General features: G+C 43.3%; 1 non-coding gene and 1 pseudogene across 1 annotated transcript; one reads left to right on the top strand and one right to left on the bottom strand.

Moving 5' to 3' along the window:
• The first annotated feature begins 2,860 nt into the window (after positions 1–2,860).
• Positions 2,861–3,964, top strand: LOC131904956 (glyceraldehyde-3-phosphate dehydrogenase-like; annotated as a pseudogene).
• Positions 3,965–15,110: 11,146 nt separating this feature from the next.
• Positions 15,111–15,229, bottom strand: LOC131905482 (5S ribosomal RNA). The gene has a single exon (XR_009377983.1). It is a non-coding gene; the product is annotated as a 5S ribosomal RNA (ribosomal RNA).
• Positions 15,230–17,043: the final 1,814 nt, after the last annotated feature.

Below are 17,043 nucleotides of genomic sequence, written 5' to 3' on the forward strand. Positions count from 1 at the left end.
AGATTCTCCTTGCTGTGCCTCCGACTTCCTGTTCTTAGGATAAAGCTCAGCTTCCTAAGTAGGACACGAAGCTCTTTTCATTCAGTCTTCAGTCTTTCTTCACCCTCACATCTGTCTTTTCCTTTTCTCCATGGCAGCCCCATGTAATGACTCAAGACTTCTCTGAAGGCACCATGCTCATGATTCTCTTTGGTCATTTGAGTTTGTCTTCGCCTCATCTAGAACACCTCTCTGTGACACTGAGTTTGGTTTAGTTACTAGTACTTTCTCCTTGGGGACACACTCTGATCCCTAAGTTTGTGTATGGCAACCCACTAGGGTTACTCCACATACTGCTCTGAGCTCACCTATCTCTTGATATGTCTGTCTTCCTCACCATATTGCCATGTTTTAAAGGTATTTACTATTCCTTTTTAAAATACATAATCCCAAGTCAGGGAGATGGCTCAGTAGGTAAAGACACTTGTCTTCAAGCCTGAAGACCTGAGTTTCATCCTAGGGTAGAAGTAGAGAACAAACTCCTGAGCATTGTCTTCTGGCCTCCATCATGTCTCCACAATGGACACACCGCAAATAAGAAATAAACAAATAAATAGATAATTCCTCGTACTTAGCACTGACATTTGTTAGAATAAGTGTTCACAGCACATGTGAATGGCAGCCGCTGTTGTATGATGTAAAAGGTACTGTAGAAAGGGTGGTGGAAACAAGGCAGCAGCTTGTTTTCAAGCTTGTCAGGATACGGCAAGTGAATGACTGAAGTCAAGTCTGGAAATGGCTCAGGTTTCCCTCTCCCCACCTGAAATCTTCCGTAACTTAACTGGAAGGTGATCCTGTTCAGTAGAAATGTGACTCAGGTAAACTACCTTTGATGCTAAGGTAGATAAGAAACTGACTTTGTTACATGACAGGGAGACTGTGTTCTCCCTCTGTGGCCTAAATGTCAGCTGGGAGGGCCGAAGAACCAGGGCCTATATGACCTATGAGTCATGCTTGGTTTAGCCGTTAGCTTGGCAAATCTGTTTGATGAAATAACTTGAAGAACAGGTGTTTGGAATGCTTTAGAGCAGGATTTCACAGAGCCAGCAGTATAGCATCTGGTGTCAGATAATTCCCCATGAGAGCTAGTCTATGCACGGGAGCATCTTCATCTTCTACCTGTTAGATGCCAATAGTATCCTTGCTGCTCTAATAGTAACAATCATGTGTATGTTCAGACACATCCAGATGTCCTAACCGAGAGCCTCTCTCTGTCTTAGAGATGTTAGAAGTGGGGCCCTATGACGTAGCTGTAGGAGCACCGGGGGAGAGCTGGGCTGCCCTTCACTGAAGATTATTTTTAATAGGATCTATTTGAATTTGACTTCAATAAAAATAGCTCGCCACTCTCCCCTCTTCTCTCCCATGGATTGTAGCTTTCTTTCTTTAAGCAACAGAACAATGCAAGTCCAGAGTGCGTGGGTTCTTTCGAGTTCAACTTTGGTCTTAGGAGTGAGATGGAGGATGGGAAAGCCCAGACCTTGGGTCAGGGACTAGTTGCTTAGCAATCACAGTTGGGTGATAAAGGGATAAGATGTGAGGCCTTTGCTTGCTTGGCATGGCTTCTCTCTATAGACTGACATCACTGTCTCCCATGAGCTTAAGAGGTTCTTGGAAGGACTCTTGTCTCATTCAGTCTCTTATTAGCTGTACTTTTCCCCAGCAGCTAAGACTGTTAGACCTGGAAAAGGATTCAAGCCCTTTGTTACATTGGGGAAATTTAGGCTTAGAAAAGTGAAGTGATTTGGCCAAGGCCATATCGTCTTTGGATCCTTGTTAACTTGTTTCTGGCATTCTTTCTCCTACCAGGACAGTCCACCTCACATCTATCAAGGCTTTGGATGAACCCTGTGGTGAACTTCTGCTAGTGTTTCGTCTTATTTCACTGAAGCTACTTCAGTTACACATCCTGCCTCTTGCTTTCTGTTTGCTTATAGGGAGCTTACACAGAAGCAGGACCTTGACATATCAACAAATGGTGTAATTCCCACACCTAAAGCTCACGAACATTGTGGGAGAAGGGGAAGAAAGATTGTAAGAGCCAGAGGAGCAGGGAGGTGGCTGTGAGACTGTGTCTCCTAAGGATGTCAGAAGCTCCACCCATAAAGTCTCACTAAAACATGAGATAAACAAGGATGACAACAATAAACACACTGGCATGGAAGTGGGAATGCTCCCCTTACACAAAGAACCTCAGTCAGCTAAAGAACGCTGAAGGCAGGAGAAATAAACTTTCCCAAGAATAGTATACTGGTTGGCTATTCAATACTAATTGATCAGTCATAAAAGCATTATATAGCCGGGCGGTGGTGGCACACGCCTTTAATCCCAGCACTCGGGAGGCAGAGCCAGGCGGATCTCTGTGAGTTCGAGGCCAGCCTGGGCTACCAAGTGAGTTCCAGGAAAAGGCGCAAAGCTACACAGAGAAACCCTCTCTCGAAAAACAAAAACAAACAAAACAAAACAAAACAAAACAAAGCATTATATAGACTGAGTAGGTTGTATTTATACATTTAGGAATATATATATCTATATATCAAGTATATATATATATCTGTGTGTGTGTGTGTGTGTGTGTGTGTGTGTGTGTGTGTGTGTGTGTGTGTGTAAGTGCAGTTAATGAGAAAGAGGTCATGGATTTGAAAGAGAGTGAGCAGAGGCATATGAGAAGATTTGGGTGGAAGCGGGGGGAAATAATGTAATTATATTATAATCTCAAAAATGAAAGAAATAGGCTCTCTGCTCCTCCCTGTTCCAGAGACAGCTGCATCTTTCTGTGCAGTGCCAGCCTCGTTCCTGAGACACGATGGTGAAGGTCGGAGTGCACAGGTTTGGCTGAGTTGGACGCCTGGTTGCCAGGGCTGCCTTCCAGACTGGCAAAGCTGATATTGTTGCCATCAATGATCCCTTTATTGACCCGAACTACATGGTCTACATGTTCCAGTATGACTCTACCCATGGCAAGTTCAACGGTTCAGTCAAGGCTGAGAACGGGAAGCTGGTCATCAACGGGAAGGTCATCACCATCTTCCAGGAGCGAGATCCCACCAACATGAAGTGGGGTGAGGCTGGTGCCAAGTATGTTGTGGAGTCCACTGGTATCTTCACCACCATGGAGAAGGCTGGGGCCCACTTGAAGGGTGGGGTCAAAAGGGTCATCATCTCTGCCCCTTCTGCTGATGCCCCCATGTTTGTGATGAGTGTGAACCATGAGAACTAGGACAATTCACTCAAGATTATCAGCAATGCTTCCTGCACCACCAACTGATTAGCCCCCCTGGCCAAGGTCATCCATGACAGCTTTGGCATTGTGGAAGGACTCATGACCACAGTCCACGCCATTACTGCCACCCAGAAGACTGTGGATGGCCCCTCTGGGAAGCTGTGGCATGATGGCCGTGGGGCAGCCCAGAATATCATCCCTGCATCCACCAGTGCCGCCAAGGCTGTGGGCAAGGTCATCCCAGAGCTGAATGGGAAGCTCACGGGCATGGCCTTCCGTGTTCCTACCCACAATGTGTCTGTCGTGGATCTGACATGCCGCCTGCAGAAACCTGCCGAGTATGACGACATCAAGAAGGTGGTGAAGCAGGCGTCGGAGGGCCCACTAAAGGGCATCCTGGGCTACACTGAGGACCAGGCTGTCTCCTGCGACTTCAACAGTGACCCCCACTCTTCCACCTTCGATGCTGGGGCTGGCATCGCTCTCAATGACAACTTTGTGAAGCTCATTTCCTGGTACAACAATGAATTTGGCTACAGCACCAGGGTGGTGGACCTCATGGCCTACATGGCCTCTAAGGAGTAAGAAGCCCACCCTGGACCACCCACCCCAGCAAGGACAGCAAGAGAGACCCTCGGCTGCTGAGCAGTTCCTGTCCCATCTCAGCCCCTGATACTGAGCATCTCCCTCACAGTTTTCACCCCAGACCCCCAGAACAAGAGGAGGGGCTTAGGGAGCCCTACTCTCTTGAACACCATCAATAAAGTTTACTGCACCCATAAAAAAAATGAAAGAAGTAATTAAAAAAAAGGAATGGTATGTTAATGTCACCTTTCAAATACCACTGTGGCTGTTGACTGAGATTTAGTTTAATGAAATAAAACTAATAGGAAGAAATTTGAGGGACTGGGCTAGACCTAAAGAGACTTGTGGAGAAGCTAGACCCTTTGGGAAACTCCCCTGGGTCTGGAGGACATGCAGTCTTCTATCATGTAGGGTTGGGCACTGGGGTTGTTTCCATCATGTGATTTAGAGGAATGAAACTGGGCTTTGGATTCCAGTTCCAAATCTAGCTCTCCCACTTCATGTCTTCGCCACTGAGATAGCTCCAGTTTTGAATGCTTCCTGTGGGCTGATCCTGCTATCTAGATGATCAATCTCACAACTATGGCAAGTGGCTGGGGGTCCCAATTTTGAGATGAGAACATTGAATTATGGAGAGTTTAAAACACAAGGGGACAATAAGGAACAGAGTTGGAAGTCAAAGAGTCAGGATAGAACACAGGTCATCTGACTCCAGATTGGAGATATCTAAATTGAGATTTTTATTAAATATTTAGGTGTGACCAAACATCTCTAAGCTTTAATTTCTTAGTCTATTGAGTTGGGCTAATGATACCTCCCTGTGGGAGTTAATGATAATAATTCTTCAGAAATATTTTGAAAATTTTAATTTTATGTGTATGGGTATTTTAGCTACATGTATGTCTGTGTACCACATGAGTGTCTGGTACCCATAGAAACCAGAAAAGGACATTGGATCCTCCAGAACTGGTGTTACAGATGGTTTCAAGACGCCATGAGGGTGCTGGGAATTGAACCTTGGTCCTTTGGAAGAGCAGCCAGTGTTCTTAACCATTGAGCCATCTCTCCAGCCCCAGAGGCTGAAGATAATTCTTGGGTAGTATTTGGCACCCTTCAGTGTCCAGCACATACTCAGTTTTCCTTCCTTCAACACATCGAATTTAATATCAACTATGATGTCTTAAGTGCGATGTTGGTATAGGCAAACTAATAAGTGAACATATAGATGTGGTTACAATTTGATTTAACATACAACAAAGCAATGTCAGTATTGTTTTCATTTCCAGGGAGGAACTGGAGGCCGAGAGAAAGAGTCGGTGATCTGCTCAAGTTCAAACATCAAAGACTTGCCGAGGCAGATTTTGCTTTCATCATAGTTGACTCCACAGGGGCCCACTGGTTCCCAGGCTGTACTTTATCCTCTACATACTGAAAGCCTCACTTGAGCTTTAGAATTGTTCAGATTCTTAGGTCTTCTCTGGACATGCTTAGCACCTTTACAAATAAAAATAAGCTGAATGTTTATCTGACTCAGACCTCTTCTTGCTTTAGAGGCTAGTTCTTTGAGGGCCATCTGATTTCTATTAAGCCCGGAGGACTCTAAAGTCATTTTTTTTAATTCCTGGTGAATTTCTAATTTAGACTTACATCCATATCTCCATTACCATGCCCCAATATGACCTTAGGACTTCTGACTAATCTTCAGTGAAAATGGGGTAAAATCTTATTAAAGCTTTTCCTGGTGTGGCCCCAAAGCACACAGCCAGCCCCAGTTTCCCCATGCCCTCCCCTCCACAAGTCCCTAATGACGCATAGCTTCCCGACTTTCAGATTCCTTTCTTTAATCCCGGAGGCTCCCATGTTTGGCATTTCTAGACCTGTCTTCACCTGATCCAAACATTTCTTCTCTCCAAGGCCATGTCTGCACCCATGGGAAATATGCAGCATCAACAGTTATATTTTACAGATCAAAACTTAGGATACTGAAATCCAATTCTCTTTGTATCTGTACCAGGCCAACATGGTGCCCCCAAACAGCAGGTGTGGTTTGTTGCCTAAGGAAAGATCAGAAAACTCCATGTCACATAAAAGCAGGTGCTTTGGAGAGTCAGATAGGTATGGCTCCCAGTATTTACACACTTTGTGATCTTGGACAAATTATAGCAAACCCTTCTGAGCCTCAGTTGTTGGTGAACTGTGAAAAGCAATGTGATTTTTAAAGGTTACAGTGGTCCTTCCCACAAAAGCACCATGATATCCCAGTGAGGTCTAGACAGAGGCTTACTACATGCCGCTCTTCTTTGATCTGCATGTCATTCTTACTGTATCTTTTTAAGTCACTGAACACTTTTTAGCCTGCCTGTGATTTACTATGTGTGTGTGTGTGTTCTCCTGCCAATTGAGCGCTTGAAAAATGGAGGCTTGAAGAACAGACTCAAATGTTGAATTCCTAGAACACTTTTCATAGACTTGATTGGTAAGTTGCCATTTTGTGAATGAACAGAGCAGACAACTTTAGGAGGAAGAAGATGTTGTTGTGCTTCAAGGAGAACTATATGGGAGTTAGCTTGTGAGGGCAGAGATGGTTTTTCCTCAATCTCAGTGGAGTCTCTATCGTCACTTGGCAGAGCAACAGGTGAGAGCCAGTAGCCAACACATACCTACTAAAAACCTGAATATGAACTCCAGAAATATTTAGCCTGGCAGAATGTATAACTCCCAGCTGAGATGACCTACCCAGTCATGAAAAGAGAAACTAAGGTTCTGGGAGGGAAAAAATGTCTAGTTTCATGGTGGTCAACAGTAGTATCTTAGTTTCCTTTTCATAGAAGGTAATCTAGAACCTGATACCTATACAGTGCTTGGTTGACAAATACTGACTCAGTGTGGCATATCAGAACTGAGTTCAGCTCGACTCTCTTGCTGTCTTGTGACTTTCAGGGCTGAGCTAATCAGAGTCTGAAAGGGGAAGAAGGTTCAGGGTCAGTAAGCAAACATAGTAATTATATTAGTCATTTTTCTACATTGTTATGACAAGAAAACGAACAGCAACTTAAGAAGAAATTTCTTTTGGCTTATGGGAAAGCGCAACACATCTGGGCAGACTAGGAATCACAGAACTTGTGCACATCTGGCTTTCTTCTTTCTTTCATTTTTGTTTAGTCAGGTAGCTCAGCTTAGGGGATGGTGCTGTCTCCATTCAGGATGGCTATTCAAGCACCCTCACAGACATACCCAAATCCAGTTAGGTTGACAGTTGAAGAGAGCCATCATAGTTATCCTCTCTGGATTACTGCTTCATCTGCAAAATGATGTGAGTGGGGTGACTAGCTAGAAAGAGGATTGAAGACAAAAAAAGCCTATGGCAATACTTTCATCAGTTTTTTGGAGATACTTGTTTCTGGATAATAGTGAACTGTCAACTGGTAAGACCATATTGCTGAAAGTACCTAAAGCATAGACCACAGACAAACCTAGCTGATACTTAGCTGGAAACTCTGTTCCTTCTGACTAGTAGTGTTCATAGTGCTGGAAGGTTATCATCACTCTCACCCAGCTGTGAATCCTACAAGCTACAATAATGATGCCCCTGGTAAAATATGCTCACTGGGATAGTAGTGACATGGATGTTATGGGAGTAACCAACCACTTAAAAATGAATTTAAGGCCTGCTTCATGAGGTGGAGCACATAAAAAGCACTGGACTGTAAACTTTTCATCAAGGCAAATTCACCACTGTTGGGTAGCTGATGACTGATCGGTTACAGATGTGTGCAGTGGCCAAGGTGGAGGGGTTTTCAAGAGCTTTGCACTGAGACTAGTGATGTGTGCTTTTGTGATGTGGTAGGTACTACCACTGTCATGTACAGAGAGGCTACGAGAGAGCTGCTGGGGCAGTAGTGTTATTCTGGATGAACATCTTGAAAGATTGCAAGTTGAGAATTTAAGCCAATATTTTTCACAAAGGGTGGGAAGTAAATGGAGAATGAAAGAATATTGGGGCTGAAGGCTGGTGAGAACCAGCTTTTAAAAAAAAGAGCTTATAGGAACTGCTTAACCCTTGACTTCTTAGAGTTATATGATGCTGGGTAAGATGTTACTATAAGAATCAAATACTGCTTCTGTCTCTCTGGAAAAAAATGGGTATAACACCATTTTCTATTTATAGAATTGTATTATTGGCATATAGGGATAATTTGTTTTTATTATTCCCATGCTCCCCGCCCCCCATTTCTTTCTCTGGTCCAGTTTCTCTTAACAAGACTTCTAGTACCATGTTGAATAAAAATAGTGATAGAGGACATTTTTTTTTTGTTTTGTATCTTAGATTAGTAGATTAGACATCACTATGACGTTGGTTGTGGGTTTGTTAGATGGAATCTTGTTCACAAGTAGCTATAAAATAAAATATCTAGGAATAAATTTAACCAAGGAAATGAAATATTTCTATAGTTACAAAACTCAGATGAAAGAAATCGAAGAGGAACACACACACACACACACACACACACACACACACACACACACAGACACACACACACATGTCCATAGTCATGGACCAGAAGAACCAACATTATTAATATATCATATGCCTAAAGCAGCTTATAGATTTAATACAATTGGCATCAAAATACTGGCATTTTTTTATAGTTTTTTTTAAACAACTCTAAAATGTCCATGGAAGCACAGAGGTCCCTGGCTAGCCACAATAATCTTAGGCAAAAGGAACAAAGTTAGAGGCGTCACATTATCTTACATCAAATCAAATACACTGAAAATCTATAATGATTGGATGCCATAGGGTTGTCATAAAAACAGAAACATGAATTAATGGAACAGAATAGATTACCCAGAAATAATCCCACATATTTATAGTCAGCTAATTTTTTGAAAAACATAAAAAAGAACATTGAATAAAGACGACCTCTCAATAAATGATTTGTGTATGTAGGAACTAGATATTTACATGCAGGGTATTGAAATCCGACCTTTGTTTTTCATCCAATAGAAAAATAAACAACAACAACAACAACAACACAAATGATCAAGGTTGGTCCAAGAGCAGCATGTTTATAGCTAATTGATCACCCCTTCCTCCGAAGGCTCAGGGATCATCGTGAAAGCAGGGGCAGAAAAAGTAGTGGATGACCACAAGGAAACAATGTCTTCCAGACACAGGAGGACAGCTGCCTATATGCATGCACAGAAGTTATGACATCATGTGTAAGACCTTTGAAAGCCCAAGACAGATCAAATCCCAGAATGGAATGAGGAGGTAGGCATTAAGTCTCACCCCGAGTAGAGCTGCTATTAGCAATTTATAGGTGCTAGGAGAGGGGGAGACAGTCTTCTTTAAGAGTGGAGCCTCTGGTAAGCTGATCATGCTTCAGTGGAAGGCCATATATCCAAGACTGTGTGGGCAGCACAAAGTAGACTTGATGATAGGAAAAAAGGACACAAAGTTGGGTGAGTAGGGAAGAGGGGGTGTGGTTCTGGGAGGAGTTGGGGAAGGAAGTGAATATGATCAAAATGCATTGTATGACATTCTCAAAGAACTAAAATTAGAAAAAAACGGATCAAAGTTTTAAATGTGATACTGGAAACTATGAAACTGCTAGAAGAAAACATGGAGGAAATCAGGTCAGGCAAAAGTAATAAAGTATCAAAATTGTGAGATGGCTCAGTGGGTAAAAATGCCTGCTGCCAAGTCTGGTGACCTGAGTTTGATTTCTGGAACTCTCATGATGAAAGGAGCAAAGGGAGTAGGGTGGTGTTCAGACCCTAGGAACCAATGGATCATGCTCAGAAGGACTTCTGTCCCTGTGGGCAGCAATAAGCCGGGAAAATGCTAGGTGACTGGGATGGATGACAGATGCATCTCAACACATTACTCTAGCAGCTGTGGCAATTACTAGGGGGTGAGAGGGGCTGGAGTATTGCCACCTGTGTAAAGCTGATCCCCTTGTCCAGTCAAGACCTGATCCATGCAGATACTTGAGGCTTGGGATGTAGGAGAGGCAGCAAACAAAACAGAAGGAAGAAATATCTCAAATGTTTAATTTTAAAATTCCTGAATATTTCTACAATGGCCTCAAAGATGAGTATTGGAGCATAGCCATGTCTGGGATTTGGGATGCTCTGGGAAATGAGAGGCCTCAAGAAGAATGCCTTTTTATGAGTTCTCTATAATTCTGTTGGCTGTTGTCTTAGGGCTTTTATTGCTGCAATGAAAACAACTTTGGGAGGAAAGCGTTTATTTCACCTTAAAAGTCTCAGGTCACACTTCATCACTGAGGGTATTCAGGGCAAGAGCTCAAGGAATGCTGCTTACTGGCTTGCTCCCCTTACATTGCTCAGCCTGCTTTCTTATACACTCTAGACTACCTGTCCAGAGCTGGCACTTCCCACAGTGAGCTAGCTCCTTCCACATCAGTCAAGACACAGGCTTGCCAAAGGCCAATCTTATGGAAACATTTTTTTTTTTAATTGAGAGTGCTTCTTCCCAGATGACTCTGGCTTGCGTCAATTTGACATAATACTAATCAACACAACTGGGTGTATTTGGTAGCAAGGAATATTACAATCTCTGTAAGAGGATTGCTGAAGGTGGCGAAACTCAGTTAAGGAACTTGAGGAATGAGGCCTGAGGCTGGAGATTTCAATCTTGGCAAAATGACCTCAGATGTGGAAGTGTTGGAAGCTGCTACGGTTTGAATGCTGATGTCCCCTCCTACAGAAATTTAAAGGTCAGCGTGGTAGTATTAAGTGGATTGTTTAAGATATGATTAAATCTTGAGACCTCCCTTATGAGTGGGTGCAGGGCTTACCACAGAGGTCTCACATAGTTTTCAGCTCCTGCCCTTCAGCTTTTTACTATGTATGAATACAGAGTCCATCTTCTCCAGAGGAAGCATTGGTGAAGGGGCCTCTTTTAAGCAGAGAGCATCCCTCATAAGATATCTGAACTTGCTGGTGCTTCTCAATGTACAGAATTCTCAGAAATAACTTTCTGGCCTCTTCTATAAACTAGTTAGTCTCAGGTATTTTGTTATAGTAGTACAGATTGGACTGAGATAGCCATCACATTGGGTCTTCTCAATGCCTCACCACATGGCCACTAACAGCTGTCCACTCTTTGCTTGCATTCCTCCTGTTGCAAGAAGAAGGCCACCTCCCAGATGGACTGTCTGTGCTGAAAACTTTTAATACTGAGTATCCACCCACCAATCCAATTTTGGCCTGTCTTAGCCAGAGAAAGCTATGTCTTTCAAAGAGTTGTCTAAGAGTTCTTGCACAAAAATAAGTGATTAATGACGGCATTACCAGAGCAAGCCAGTGCCTAGATTGAAATTGATTTTAATTTTTTTCTCATCTGAGGCTCAATAGTGTTTCAAGGTGCTTGTCAAACAAAGCAAAAACATAACTGAACTCAAGAAGAATTTTCATCTGCATAGTGTTGTGGCAGCAGAGAATTTTAATGCTGATGGTGGAGTCGAAATGATTGCATCCAGAAAAAAGAGTCCATGTGGGCAGAAAAGGCACAGGGCCTGGGCTGAGAAAAGTCAAATTGTGTGTGTGTGTGTGTGTGTGTGTGTGTGTGTGTGTGTGTGTGTTTGTGTGTGTGTGTGATGTTAGTGCATGAACAGGGATATACTCATGACTGCTAGAATGCATGATAATTCTCAGTGGTATGCACATGGAAACAGATAGAAATAAGGAACTTGTAGCAGTGACTGTGACCTGAGCATGGAAAAGCATTGTGGCGATGACTTTAAGCATGATGGGCTATGTCAGCCCCGCTTCCCTTGTCCTCCTCCTACCCCAAACCTCTTCTTCCTAGTTTCTCCCATTGTGATTTACCTAACTGCCTTCTTCCTCCTTCCTTCCACACCCAGCTCTTTCTTACTCCAGGTTTCTGTCTCATTCCCCACATAGAAGCAAAGCCTTACACTTCTGTGATGTTTCACAGGTCACAAAGCCAAATGGAATACATGATCTCATCAACCTCACAGCCACACACGGAGATCGGTGCTGTCCCCATTCTGCAGATGATGAAAACAGAGGCCAAGAAGGATGAGATCACTTGCCTGAAGCCACATAGCTATGGGGAGGCAGAGGCAAGATGGTGTCTTGTGTTTCTTTCCTTCCAACTTTATAAGTCACAGGGAATCAAACATGACAACTTGCACATTTCCCTGAATAGGGAACAAACCTTCTTTGTGTTCAAGGACCCCAGAGAATAGCTGCTTTCTCCTAAGAAGATTTTCTAGAGAATGACAAAGGAGTATTTCTCTTCTTGAAACTTACCTTGAATTATGGGGAAGCCCTCCTTTAAGTCATTGAATTCTTCTGATGTTCAAGACCATTTGCATATAACACTGTTCCCACAGGTAGGTAGGCTTAGAGTCTGGACCCAACATACGCGGCTCATTTGTTAGATTTTCAGGAGTTTTGTGAGCTGCTGGTTGAACAAAGCTGATTTCTGAGAATCAAATCATTTGTAAATAACTGAATTATATTAAGAACATAGATCAGAGGTATCTTAAGTTCACTATTTCTTGATTATTTTATTATAATTTATGACTGCTGCTATGACCTCTTGTAGTCCTGAGGTGGCTGAGGTAGTATGTGAGCAAAAAAAAAAAAAAAAAAAAAATAAGAACATTAGTGTGCTCTTGATTACCTCTTCCTAGATCTGAGTCCAGTGATGTCCTACTGGGAGTTGGAATTGGCTACAAGAAAAATATTTACACTCTGGAAGTTGGCAAAAGCTATGAACACAGGCCTCCTTTCTTCCTCAGGCAGCCATCTGTTAAATGTTTACCAGCCCATTGATGGCTAAAGAACTGTGGTTAAGAGTTGAATACCTTGCTTTCCTGTCTTACTTGCTGGCATGAACTTGGGTAGGAGAGAGAATGGTATCTACTGGAGAATGGAGAGGAAGTGATTCGCGCCTCCCTTTTTCCACGTCGGTGGTACTGATAAAGGCAGCAATAGTATAAGTTATTTAATAGCACTGTGGGCTCCAGAATCTCATTCATGGCCATGGATGAACAATGGGTCAGTTATCTCTTGTCCAAAATAAATCACCAATTCCAAATAGAAGCCAGATTTGTGGGACTTATTTATTCAAATACTTTTGACCCTGTCTTATGTACCTCGCACTACTTTAAGTGCTTGGACCCAGAAGCAGGCACGGCAGACAAGATCCTTAGTTTCTGAGCTGCTTTGAGGCTGTCAGTGAGTCTTAAGCTTGATGAGACATCTAAACAGCTGGCACCTCCCCAGAGATCTCAGAGCGTGCTTGGAGATTATGTTCAACAAGCTGGATGAGCCACCTCGGAGGGAGGGACCATCATGTCCTCTCCTGTCATCACCAGACCTTGTCTGGACCTGGCAATCTCCACCCTTGGAGTTAACAAAATGTCTTTTCTCTCTTCTCCTTAGTAAGATTGGTCATTAGCTGTTTAAGTTACTACTTCTGTAAGAAAGGAAACATGGCCCTGGGCTTGGCCCATGGATTATTTCCTCTTTGGGGTAAAGAGGATGGAGAGAGGGGTTTACACAATTTCCTCAAGTTGTGGCTTTTTCTTTAGCTGTGTGGCTTAAATTCCTTTTTTTCTTTTTTCTTTTTGGCAGACTTCTTCCATAGATCAGTCAAGCATGTGATGAATTCCTTTCATGACCTGGCTTTGATGCTAGAGAGGAGGCATCTAATTTCATCCTTGTCTTAGGGAGTGGAATCAAAGCCAGTAGTTTTGTTTTACTTTTTCAAGAGAAATACCAGGCCATTCTAGAACATCAAATTCTACCCGTACTCAGATTGCCGGGTAGTGATACTTACCGAGCCTTCACTTTGTCTGGGAAATAGACAGTGGGACTCTCTTGGCAGATCTGTGCCGCCTTGATTTGCTTAGGCTAGCTGGAGTTACTCCTCATATCATGATGGTAGTAGAAACCTCTTGAGAAGCCTGGAAGCCCACAGAGGAAAGTCCCTTGGGAAACCTGATTATCGACCATGTCTGACCATGGAATTTTCAAATGTGATTGGTTTCTAGTTTTGTGAAGGTTGGACATTCCATGGCTGCATTCTCTCTTCCTCTTGCCACTTGCAAGGGAGGTGATAATTGATTGTGTTTGGAAAGTATGCCCAGCAGATGGCATCCATTCCAGTGGGATGATGAGAGGATCACGTTGGCAGTAGGAAATGTCACGCCAGGAGTCTAGAATGTCACAGGGGAAAGCACCCAAGAGAGCCTGTGAGCATGGAGAGTCCCCAACTGGCGAGGGAGGGGTACAGAGCGGGGAAGGTAAGCCAGCATTCTTGGTACTCCCATCATGGACATGGCTCGATCTTCCTTCATAGAGCTCCCCGAAGAAGGTCTTACTCTGGTAATTCGGGACAGTGGGATGCTCCCAAGTTAGAATTCTACACAGAAAGCAGCAGTGTCTCTATTCTCTAGGTCTCCTGACTTTGTGTTACTCTTGATTGCTTAGCTTCCATAAAGAGCCATCAATCCCTCCATAAGAGACATTTTTACTGTTCCACAATTGGGCTGCCTGAAAAAACTCTGTTTTGGAAGATGGTTTCCACTCACTGTATTTTCTTACTTCACTTGAAGTACATACTGGATAACTAGAACTTCCAAAGTGTATGCAATTACCTGAGGTCCCAACAAGTGCACCCAGCAAATAGTCAAAGGGAATCCATTCTATCTGGGAATGCAATGACCAGTGTTCCTGCTCCGTTTAGATTCTCTTGGATCTTCACACTGAGCAGGGAAGAAGATCAAATCAGAGTACACCAAGCACCGTGGAAGCACCTGCCTCACTGACTCCATGTGGCTTCTGTACTCCACTTTGTGGGAAATTCTGCTCCCACTATTTTCTCTCACTCATTTCATGAAAGCCTTTCCAAAGCTCCCTTTTATCATGTGACTTGCCTCTAGAGACTTCCCCGATTCTGGCTTCTCAGTGACTATGATGAGGGCTGTGCCACCATCATTGTAAACTCACAGTGTAGAGAAGAGGCTTAGTTTTCTCCTTGCCTTGTCCTATCATCCGTTCTGAATGGTGCTGATCACTCCTTGCTTAACTGCTCAGCTAGCCTGACTTTCTGGATCATCTTCAGTTTATTCTCTGTCTTCTCATCTCCGTTTTTCATCATCAATTCTGGAAGGATTCCAAGACGTATCTCAATCTTCCGGTAGATTACAATCTTTTTTTTTTTTTTTTTTTTTTTTTTTTTTTTTTTTTTTTTTTTAGCCTACAGCACCCAGTATTCCCAGGCGGTCTCCCATCCAAGTACTAACCAGGCCCGACCCTGCTTAGCTTCCGAGATCAGACGAGATCGGGCGCGTTCAGGGTCGTATGGCCGTAGACTACAATCATTTTTCTGCCTCTAGCTTCTCGCTCCTTTGCTTAGCTAACTCAGACTGAAAAAAACAAAACGTCACATAATGGCATAATCTGGGTGGTAAACGTGGTGGTGGTGTGAAGGCTGAGAAAAGAAGTCTGAGATCAAAATGCCAGCAAGCTCCTGTGAGGGCCTGCTGTCTGGCTCCCAGACAGAGCCATGTGTTCTCATGTGGTAGAATGAGGGAGCTGGCTGCTGGAGACTTTTGTAGGAGCACTGACCCTATTCCTGATGGCGCCACCCTCTTCTATCTTTCTTCTTTTCCCCAAATTCCCAGCTCATCCCTGTTTGGGCCTTACCACTCTCAACATTTCCTCTTCTATTTTCAGAGGACATGTTTGTACTGTTGTGCTAGGGATTGAGCTTTAATGTGAAGCTTGGCAGGGACACAGACTTTCAAATTATAACATTATCGTTTGTCAGTCGCTAAAAAGACTCCATGACTTTTCATTGCATAAAAAGGCATATCCACATTAAGTTCTCTGGTTGTCCTGGGCCATTTTATAGCATAAACTGGTGGTTTGGGCCAGGCCAGGCTCTTGAATTCCCCTTCAATACTTGGTTGGTTCCAATCTTTCTGCTTTTGGTCATGCTGAAAATGATTTGAAAGTTGAGACTGCTAAAGAAACTTGATTTACACTTGGTCTAGAGAACAAAAGAAACTACCTAGTTCTCCTTAAATCAGAACAAGAAAAAAATGTAAGTTGTATGGTGTGACGGTGTGAATTGTCAGCTCGTCACCTGCAACAGGAAAAGCAACTAAGACAAATACAAATGACAAATATTGTGAAATAGGTTTGCATTTCATGCCATGGCTTATGGCAACCAGAAGTCAGTCTGGGTCTTTTTGGGTTCATAAGTGACAGGATCTGAAGATGGCTGCAGTTTGCAAATGCGTGGATTTCAGTGTGATAAATGAGAAAGCAGAGAGACACGAAGAATGGAGGGCTCCTCTACACATGGAGAGGAAAAGTTGTAGGTAGGCTTCATTTACATATTCACAGGCTTATGGGTTTTAGAATAATTAAAAAATTAAAAGCTTGGCTGGGGAGATGGCCTAGTTGGAAAGTGTCTACTGCTCAAGCACTGGTACCCAACTTTGGATTCAGAACCCCTGTGAAACTAGGTGTGGTGGTATGTGCCTCTGATCAAAACCTTGTGTGGGTGTCATGGTGGGGTAGGTGTGGAGACAAGTGGGTTCTCGAAACTCATTGACCATCAACCTACTCAACTTGATGAGCTTCACTGTTCAGTGAGAAACTCTGTTTCAAAAAAATTGCAATACTCCCTACAAGAATCATAAACTAACAAAAACCCCAGAACCAAGCAACAAGAGACCTCCTTTTGAGTGACTCTCAAAATAATACTGGCTATTGCCGATGCCCTTGGATGCCTATCAATAATGGCACTCACATGTCGGTGGCAACCAATAGCTGTCTAAGTGGACGTAAGGCCCACTCAACAGGAGAGAAATCATGCCTGGTACTGGAAACCTAGGCAACTACCTGAGGCTAGTGAGATCATTTATTTTAGAAGTGAGTGAGTCCACTACCACTATTTTCCTGGAGTGGCACAATTCCTTAACTACACCCTAAACCCTATACCCACAAATAAGTGTACCTACCATCCCTCATCAAGGAAACTCCTCTTTACAGCAAACGGCCACAAATGTAGAAAACCACAACTGGACACAAAGCAAAGACCAGTGGATTCGGGGGCACCCATCTGCAGCACAGCTTGTGAATCTATGGCTCAGAGAACATCACAGAAGACGGGCCAG

This window comes from Peromyscus eremicus, chromosome 2 (assembly GCF_949786415.1).
Source record: "Peromyscus eremicus chromosome 2, PerEre_H2_v1, whole genome shotgun sequence".
In the NCBI taxonomy this organism is placed as follows: domain Eukaryota; kingdom Metazoa; phylum Chordata; class Mammalia; order Rodentia; family Cricetidae; genus Peromyscus; species Peromyscus eremicus.